An 8,582-nucleotide genomic window follows, 5' to 3' on the forward strand; every position below is an offset into this window, starting at 1 on the left:
AGCTTTCCGGGGTCGAGAATTCCACAAGTTCACAACTCTCTGAGAGAAGAAGTTCTTCCTCATCTCAGCCCTGAATGGCTTACCCCTTATTCTTAGACTGTGACCCCTAGTTATGGACATCCCCAACATCAGGAACATTCTTCCCCCATCTAGGCTGCCCAGTCCCATCTGGATTTTATATGTTTCTATGAGATCCCCTCTCATTCTAAACCCCAGTGAGTACAAGCCCAGTCGATCTCGTCTTTCTCCATATGTCAGACCTGCCATCCCATGAGTTATTCTGGTGAACCTTCGCTGGACCCCCTCAACAGCAAGAACGTCCTTCCTCAAACTAGGAGATCAAAACTGCACACAATACTAATACGGCGGGATTCTCCGACCCCCCCGGCCGGGTCAGAGAATCCCTGGGGGGAGGCGCAAATCCCTCCCCGCCGTCCGGATGCCGGCTGCCCTATTCTCCAGCGCCATTTTTTGGGCGGCAGCGGAATTCCCGCCACACCGGTCGGGGGCCGTTGACAGCTCCCGCCCCCCGGCGATTCTCCAGGCCCTGATGGACCGAGCAGCCATCCAGTTTTGGCCAGTCCTGCCGCCGTGAATTAGTCACCTCATGCACGGCGGGACCTGGCAGGTGAGTCTGCGGGGGGCGGCCCTCAGGGGGGCATGGGCGCATCTGACCCCGGGGGGAACCCCCACAGTGGCCTGGTCCGTGATCAGGGCCCACTGATCTGCGGCTGGGTGTGTTCTATGGGGGGACTTCTTTCCTCCCTGTAAGGCTCCGCCATATTGCCCGGGGGCCGGAGCGGAGAAGAGAACCCCCGCGCATGCGCAGAAATATGCCGGCCGGTCTGCACATGCGCAGAAATACGTCGACCGGTCCGCGCATGTGCTAGATCACATCGGCCGTTCCGCACATGCGCTGGCTGGAGCGGCACCAACCCCTCCAGCATCCACCTAGCCCCCAAAAGTTCGAAGAATTCCTTACTTTCGGGGCTGTTGACGCCAAAGTAGTTGCCACCGGTTTTCCTGCCGGAGTGGGGACTTAGTCCACAGAAGGGAGAATCCCGGCCCAAGTGTGGCCTCACCAAGGCCCTGTATAACTGCAGCAAGTCATCCCTACTCCTGTACTCAAATCCTCTCGCTATGAAGGCCAGCATGCCATGAGCTTTCCTTACCACCTGCTGTACCTGTATGCAAACCTTCAGTAACTGTTCCACCATGGCACCCAGGTCTCATTGCACTCCCCCTTTTCCTGAACTGCCACCATTCAATAATAATCTGCCTTCCTGTTTTTTGCCACCAATGTGGATAATCTCACATTTACCCACATTATATTGAATTTGCCAAGTATTTGCCCATTCAGCCAGCCTGTCCAAGTCACCCTGCAGCCTCTTTGCATCCTCCTCACAGCACACACTGCCACCCAGCTTAGTGCCGTCTGCAAATTTGGAGATATTGCATGCAATTCCTTCGCCCAAATCATTAATGTATATTGTTAACAGCTGGGGTCCCAACACTGAACCCTGTAGTACCCCACTAGTCACTCACTGCCTGCCACTCTGAAAAAGACCCATTTATTCCCACCCTCTGCTTCTTGTCTGCCAACCAGTTCTCTATCCATGTCAATGCATTACCCCCAATACCATGAGCTTTAATTTTGCTCACCAATCACTTGTGTGGGACCTTGTCAAAAGCCTTTTGAAAGTCTAGATACACAACATCCACTTGTTCACCCTTGTCCACTCTACTGGTCACATCCTCAAAGAATTCCAGAAAATTTGTCAAACATGATTTTCCTTTAGTGAATCCACGCTGACTTGGACCAATCCTGTCCCCACTTTCCAAATGCTCAGTTATTTCATCCTGAATAATTGACTCCAGCATTTTTTCCACCACCGACGTCAGGCTAACCGGTCTTTAATTCCCCGTTTTCTCTCTTCCTCCTTTTTTAGAAAAGTGTTACATTAGATCTACCCATATCCATTGGAACACTTCCAGAGTCTATAGAATGCTGGAAAATGATCACAAATGCGTCCATTATTTCTCGGGCACTTTCTTAAGTACTCTGGGATGTGGAGCATCAGGCCCTGGGACTTATCGGGTTTTAATCCCATCAATTTCCCCAATACAATTTACTAATGACTAATAAGCATTTGCCCCATTTCCTCCTGCATGCTAAACCCTCTGTCCCTAATATTTCTGAAGGTTATTTGTGTCCTCCTTAGTGAAGACAGATCCAAAGTAATCATTCAATTGGTCTACCATCTCTTGCCCATTATGAATTCACCTGATTTTAACTGTCAGGACCTACAATTGTATTTTTCTCTTCACATTCTCTATAGAAGCTTTCACAGTCAGTTTTTATGTTTGCTGCAAGCTTACTCTCGTATTCTATTTTTTCCCTTCTGAATTAAACCCTTTGTCCTCCTCTGCTGATTTTTAAATGTCTCCCAGTCCTCGGGTTTGCTGCTTTTTCTGCCCAATTTAAATGCCTCCTCTTTGGCTTTAACATTATCCCTGATTTCCCTTGTCAGCCCTGGTTGAGCCACCTTCCCCATCTTACCCTTGCATCAGACAGGGATGTACAATTGTTGAATTTCATCCATGTGTTCTTCAAATGTCTGCCATTGCCTATCCAAATGCTGGCCTAGCCAATGACCACCCACATCCTGTGAAAGAATAAAAAGAAAAATACTCAAAGTTGAGTTTGACAAATTTTGATCTAGAAGGGAACTGAGGCTTACGGGAGATTAGTGGGAAAGTGGAGTTATGGCCACCATTAGATTATTCTTGACCTCATTGAATGACAGAGCAGGCATAATTGCTTGGCCTACTCCCACTTCCATTTCCAATGATCGTATATACATATAGAATTATATTGTACGCAGAATTTGCAAGTGCACAATAGGTCTATCATGGCATCATAAAGATTGGGTGAAAACAAAGTCAAGCGCCTCCTAGAGCCCCAACAATTACATAAATATGAATATTTATTTTTATTCTTTGATTGCATGTGGACCTCACTGGCAGGGCCAGCATTTGTTGCCCATCCCTAATTGCCCTTGGAACTAGGGGAATGATTGGCTATTTCAGAGGGTAGTTAAGAGCCAATCACATTTCTGTGGATCTGGAGTCACATATAGGCCAAACCCAGTAAGGATGGCAGATTTCCTTCCCTCAAGAACATTAATACATAGAAGATAGGAGCTGGAGGAGGCCTTTTGGTCCTTCGAGCCTGAGGGGTTTTTACAAAATGAACCAGAGGGGTTTTTACAACAATCAATGATAGTTTTACTGTCGCCATTACTGAACCTAGCTTTCAAATCCAAAATTTTTTGATTGAATATAAATTACACCAGTTGCCATGGTGGGATTTAAACTCATGTCCCCAGACCACTAACCTGGGCCTCTGCATTATTAGTCCAGTGAAAATATCTGGTATTGCATTTACATGGTCCACCATTATGAAAAATAAAGCAAGGGCACGAATCAGTGGCCTTGTCGCACCCACTTTGGAGTTGGGACGAGGCCTATCACCCCCTTGCTGTTGGGATGAGGCCTCTCGCGAAATTTGCAGTGCTCCAAATGTCTCGTGAGATCCAACGGAATCTTGCGAGATGTCGTGATCTGGATCTCACCCTCAATGGGCGTAGTCCAGATGAACATATGTAAATGAGTCATATGGCTCATTTAAATATATGTTTGCCAGATTCTCGGGCGCCTGGGACTCAACAGTCACTCAACAGCGGGTTCTTGCCAGGGCGTCATTTAGTATTGGTCCACACAAACGTAACGGCACATGGTGGCTCTCCCGGGCGATTAGAGACCCCAGGTGGTTAGAGACAGGACAGGGTGGTCCTCTGGAACCTGGGCACCTTGGCACTGCCAGCCAGACACCCTGGCAGTGTCACCCTGGCACCTCCAGGGTTCCCAGGTGGCACTGCCAGGCTGGCATTAGCACTGACCTGGCAATGCCAGGGATTGGGTCGGGGTGGTCTTACCAAGTAGGTGCGGGGGGGGGGGGGGGGGGAGGTGCCTCCCCAAGGTTGGGGGGTGAGGGGGTGGCAAATACGGAGGGAGGGCCTGAAAGCACGAGGAGGGAAGATAGGGGCAGCTTTCCAAAATGGCTCTCCAATCTATGAGGAGACTTCCTGCTGGTGAGCTGATGTTCGCCAGCAGGAAATCATTCTAATTACGGCCTCGGTGGAGAGAAACTCCTTGTAGCCCAAATAATGCAAAGTGCAGTTAAATCGCGAGATCTTTCTCAGCTCTGCAGCTAAATGCACCCAAAACCGGACATAGAAATTTTTCTGGTGATTTGCACCCCAAATAAAAAGCTTCCAATAAATTAAAGCAGAAAGTGCTTGAAAAAGTCAACAAGCCTGGCGGCAGCTGTGTAGAGAGAAACCGAACTAACACATTGAATCCAAAACGACTCTTCTTCGGAACTGCTAAAACAACTTCCATTGTTATTCTATCATTAGTCAGACCAAAAGCATTTTCAAATGATGCAATAGTGGGTGAAGTGCCATCCTGCATGTAAAACGCCTAAGCTCTGCCTGCAGATCAGAATTGGTTTCAAAAGAGTTGAAGTCATTTGAAGAGATCCAAAACATCAAATTGATTTGACACTTTTCTCTGCGAAATGTGTGGGCATGTTGCAACATTATGCAAAGGTGTGTGACTTTGAATTTAAAAATTATCTAATACATGATCACACAAGAAATTGGAGTAGACCACATGGCCCGTCAAGCCTGCTCCTCCATTCAGTACGATCCAGGCTGATCATGGGCTTCAACTCCATTCTCCTGCCCACTTTCCATATCCCTTGATTCTCTGAGAGATAAAAATCTGGGGCAAAATTCTCCGGAAACGGCGCGATGTCCGCCGACTGGCGCCCAAAACGGCGCCAATCAGACGGGCATCGCGCCGCCCCAAAGGTGTGGAATGCTCCGCATCTTTGGGGGCCGAGCCCCAACATTGAGGGGCTAGGCCGACACCGGGGGAATTTCCGCCCCGCCAGCTGGCGGAAACGGCCTTTGTTGCCCAGCCAGCTGGCGCGGAAATGACATCTCCGGGCGGCGCATGCGCGGGAGCGTCAGTGGCCGCTGACAGTTTCCCACGCATGTGCAGTGGAGGGAGTCTCTTCTACCTCCGCCATGGTGGAGACCGTGGCGGAGGCGGAAGGAAAAGAGTGCCCCCACGGCACAGGCCCGCCCGCGGATCGGTGGGCCCCGATCGCGGGCCAGGCCACCGTGGGGGCACCCCCCGGGGTCAGATCGCCCCGCGCCCCCCACAGGACCCCGGAGCCTGCCCACGCCGCCTTGTCCCGCCAGTAAGGTAGGCGATTTAATTTACGCCGGCGGGACAGGCAATTTATCGGCGGGACTTCGGCCCATCCAGGCCGGAGAATCGAGTGGGGGGGCCCGCCAACCGGCGCGATGCGATTCCCGCCCCCGCCGAATATCCGGTGCCGGAGACTTCGGCAACCGGTGGGGGCGGGATTCACGCCAGCCCCTGGCGATTCTCCGACCCGGCGGGGGGTCGGAGAATGTCGGCCCTGATTATCCCAGCCTTAAATGTATCCAATCATGGAGCATCCACTACTCTCTTGGGTAGAATATCCCAAAAATTCTACACCCTTTGAGTGAAGTAATGTCTCCTAAATGATCGGCCCTTTATCCTAATGGTCTCTCAATTGCCCTGAAAATGTTTTAGAAGTTAAAACAAGTGTGAGCCATTTCCAATCTGTTACTTATAATGAAACATATTCTCAAAATATTACTTGGGGAGTCTGAGAGGTCTATGAAGAAAAGTTTCCACAAAAATAATAGAAGTGCAAAAAGCTTTCCTCCTCTGCACAATTTTGGGACACAAGGGGCGAAATTCTCCTACCCGCCCCGCCACATTTCTGCCCCGACCAGCCGGCGGGAGTCTCCGTAACACCGGCCGGTCAATGGGGTTTCCCATTGTGGGGCAGCTCCATGCCGTCGGGAAACCCCCGGGCACCGGCAAAACGGAGACTCCCGCCGGCGGAGAATGACGCCCCTGATTCCAGAACAAATTCTCCGAACGGGCTGTCGGTAGTGGAGTTCCTGGTGAGGCGGAGAATCCACTGGTCGTGAGACGTTGATCTGTTTCCGATGCTCCGGCCCCCCTGCTGTTGTCGGGATGAGATTCCCGCCCTGCGCCAGCGGGGGGATGCAAATGGGTCTTAACGACTTAGTGGGCTGGGCACCATATTCCCCAGCTGGCGTGATTCTCTGGTCCTCTGGACTGGGAATCACGTGGGCGAGAATCACTACTGGTCCTGATCCGGTGACTTCACAGAGGGCCAAGCGGGTAACTCTTTAATGGAATTGCCCCCAAAGTCCATCCGAGAACCAGCCCCCCCCCCCCCCCCACACAATGCAAGATCTGCCAAACCCACCCCCACCAGATCCCCCCCCTGCCCCACCATAGAGACCCCCTAAATAAAGGGACCCCCACAGGGGCCCCCTAAATAAAGGAACCCCTCCAGTGACCCCTTAAAAAAATGGCCCCTCACCCACAGACCCCCTAAATAAAGGGGCCCCCAAGACCCCTTAAATAAAGAGACACCAGGGACCCCCTAAATAAAGGGACCACCAGAGACCCCCTAAATAAAGGCATCCCCTCACCACAGATCTCCCAGAAATGTGACCCCGGCAGGAGAACCCCCCAGAAGAGAGACACCTGTCAGGAAGCCCCCAGAAGAGAGATCCTGTTTGGAAACTAGAGAGCAGTCCAGACAGAGGCAGTGAAAGAAAATTACTGCTTTAACACTCACCTGGGGAATATACCTGCTGGCTCAGACACAGGAAGCAGCACCTGTCAATTCCAGGAAAACAAAATCAGTCTCTCAGATCTTTGCACTTCAAGCCATTCATTAATTTCTCCTTGATATTGATTTTATAATCCTGTGATTGACAGCTTCCACACACCCCAGCTGTCAGCATTGGTCCAGTAATCTTTCTTCACGCTTGACTATCTCCGAAGTGCTCTAACAGCAATGCGGGGGACCTGCGGGTGGCGGGCTGAATTGCGATGCAGGGGGAGTTGAATTGCGATGCAGGAGGGGGTGGCCATCTGCAGGACCTCGCTCTCTGGCTTCCCACTCAAAATGGCAGCCCAAAGGAATCCCTCGCAATCCTCGCCATGCATAAATTTGCATGGCTAAGGATTGGGAATCGCTTCCTCATTTTCACTCCTGAATCAGGTGCAATTCTGCTCCAGCGGAAGAGCCTCCCAAACGGAAAGTTTCCCACACTGTTGAATTTGTGAAAAAATGCGTAGGTCACTCAATAATTTTAAAACTCCGACCGTAAACTTTGATTTGAATCTTCTGTGAATCTTATCAAATTGAACAACGAACTATGACCGTGAGGTATAAAGTACAGTAAGATTTCATGTGTTGAGTAATGTTCCTTTTTTTTATTTGTCCTGGTCAGGAAAGCAGCCAATACAAAGATTATTAGAGTAATTCAGGTAGATTTAATTTGAACCTACCTTGGAGAGAGTTCATAACAAACTGGTTTAACAGCAATTGCTTCCATGTCAAACTGCACAGGCAGAATCAATACAGAGCAGCTCAGTGCAAGCTTCTGTTGATTCTAACATCATAGCAGCTCACTGGGGGTCACTAGTAAAATCTATTCAAAGTTGATCCTTGGTTGAACAGACAGACTGATTCCAATTAAACTGCTCTGGAACTTTTCAAGTTATACTGTGAACTTTAATTGAACTTCATTTGTTTAAAGAGATACCACCCCACTATATTGGTCACTACAAGCTGTTTCAAAGTTACTTTATGTGAGATCTGAGAGGAAAAATATTTTTTGAGGCTTGCATCTTTATTAGCTTTACTTGGCCTAAAATACATCCATAAACATGTAGCAATAGGTATAAATATTTATAATCCTGTGAGGCTAGCCATTGTTAATCAAGAATCCCAGTTTTATGTTATATAAATGATTTCATTCAATACTTAATTTAAATAATTTTATATATATTAGATAATTTTGTGTCCAACGATCAACACAATACTCCACAGTTTTCAGCCCACCATCAATAAATGTCTGACCATCAAAGTGGATAAATTTTCACCAAACATCATCTGAGAGAATAATTGCATTTTTGATCATTTTAATAGTCCCACAGCAACAACCAATTTACCCAGGGCCCACTCACATTAGATATGTTTGTATTGTTTACATGGGGAGAGATGAATCCCCAACAGGAAATGGGAAAGATTGAAGGGGAGAAAGATATTGGGAGTCAAGAGAGGTCCGATGGGGAAAGTGAGTTTTGGAAAGAAGTGATGGGGAAGGGAGATCATAGGAAAGTGAGCTTGGGGATAAAGAGAGATTGGATTGGACAAGGAAGATTTTTGGGAACAAGAGATTATTGTCGGGGGAGAAAGGGCAAGAGAAGCTAAGGCATAAAAATAGTGAAAGAGTCGGGGCTGGAATTTCCATGATGGTTTCATGATCTCTCATTGTAATATCAGTGGAAACCCTGGAAAAAACCCTGAAGTAAGTGAGAGAAATAGGAAGGCAAGGAAGTTT

This window comes from Scyliorhinus torazame, chromosome 2 (genome assembly GCF_047496885.1).
Source record: "Scyliorhinus torazame isolate Kashiwa2021f chromosome 2, sScyTor2.1, whole genome shotgun sequence".
NCBI classification, from domain to species: Eukaryota; Metazoa; Chordata; class Chondrichthyes; order Carcharhiniformes; family Scyliorhinidae; genus Scyliorhinus; species Scyliorhinus torazame.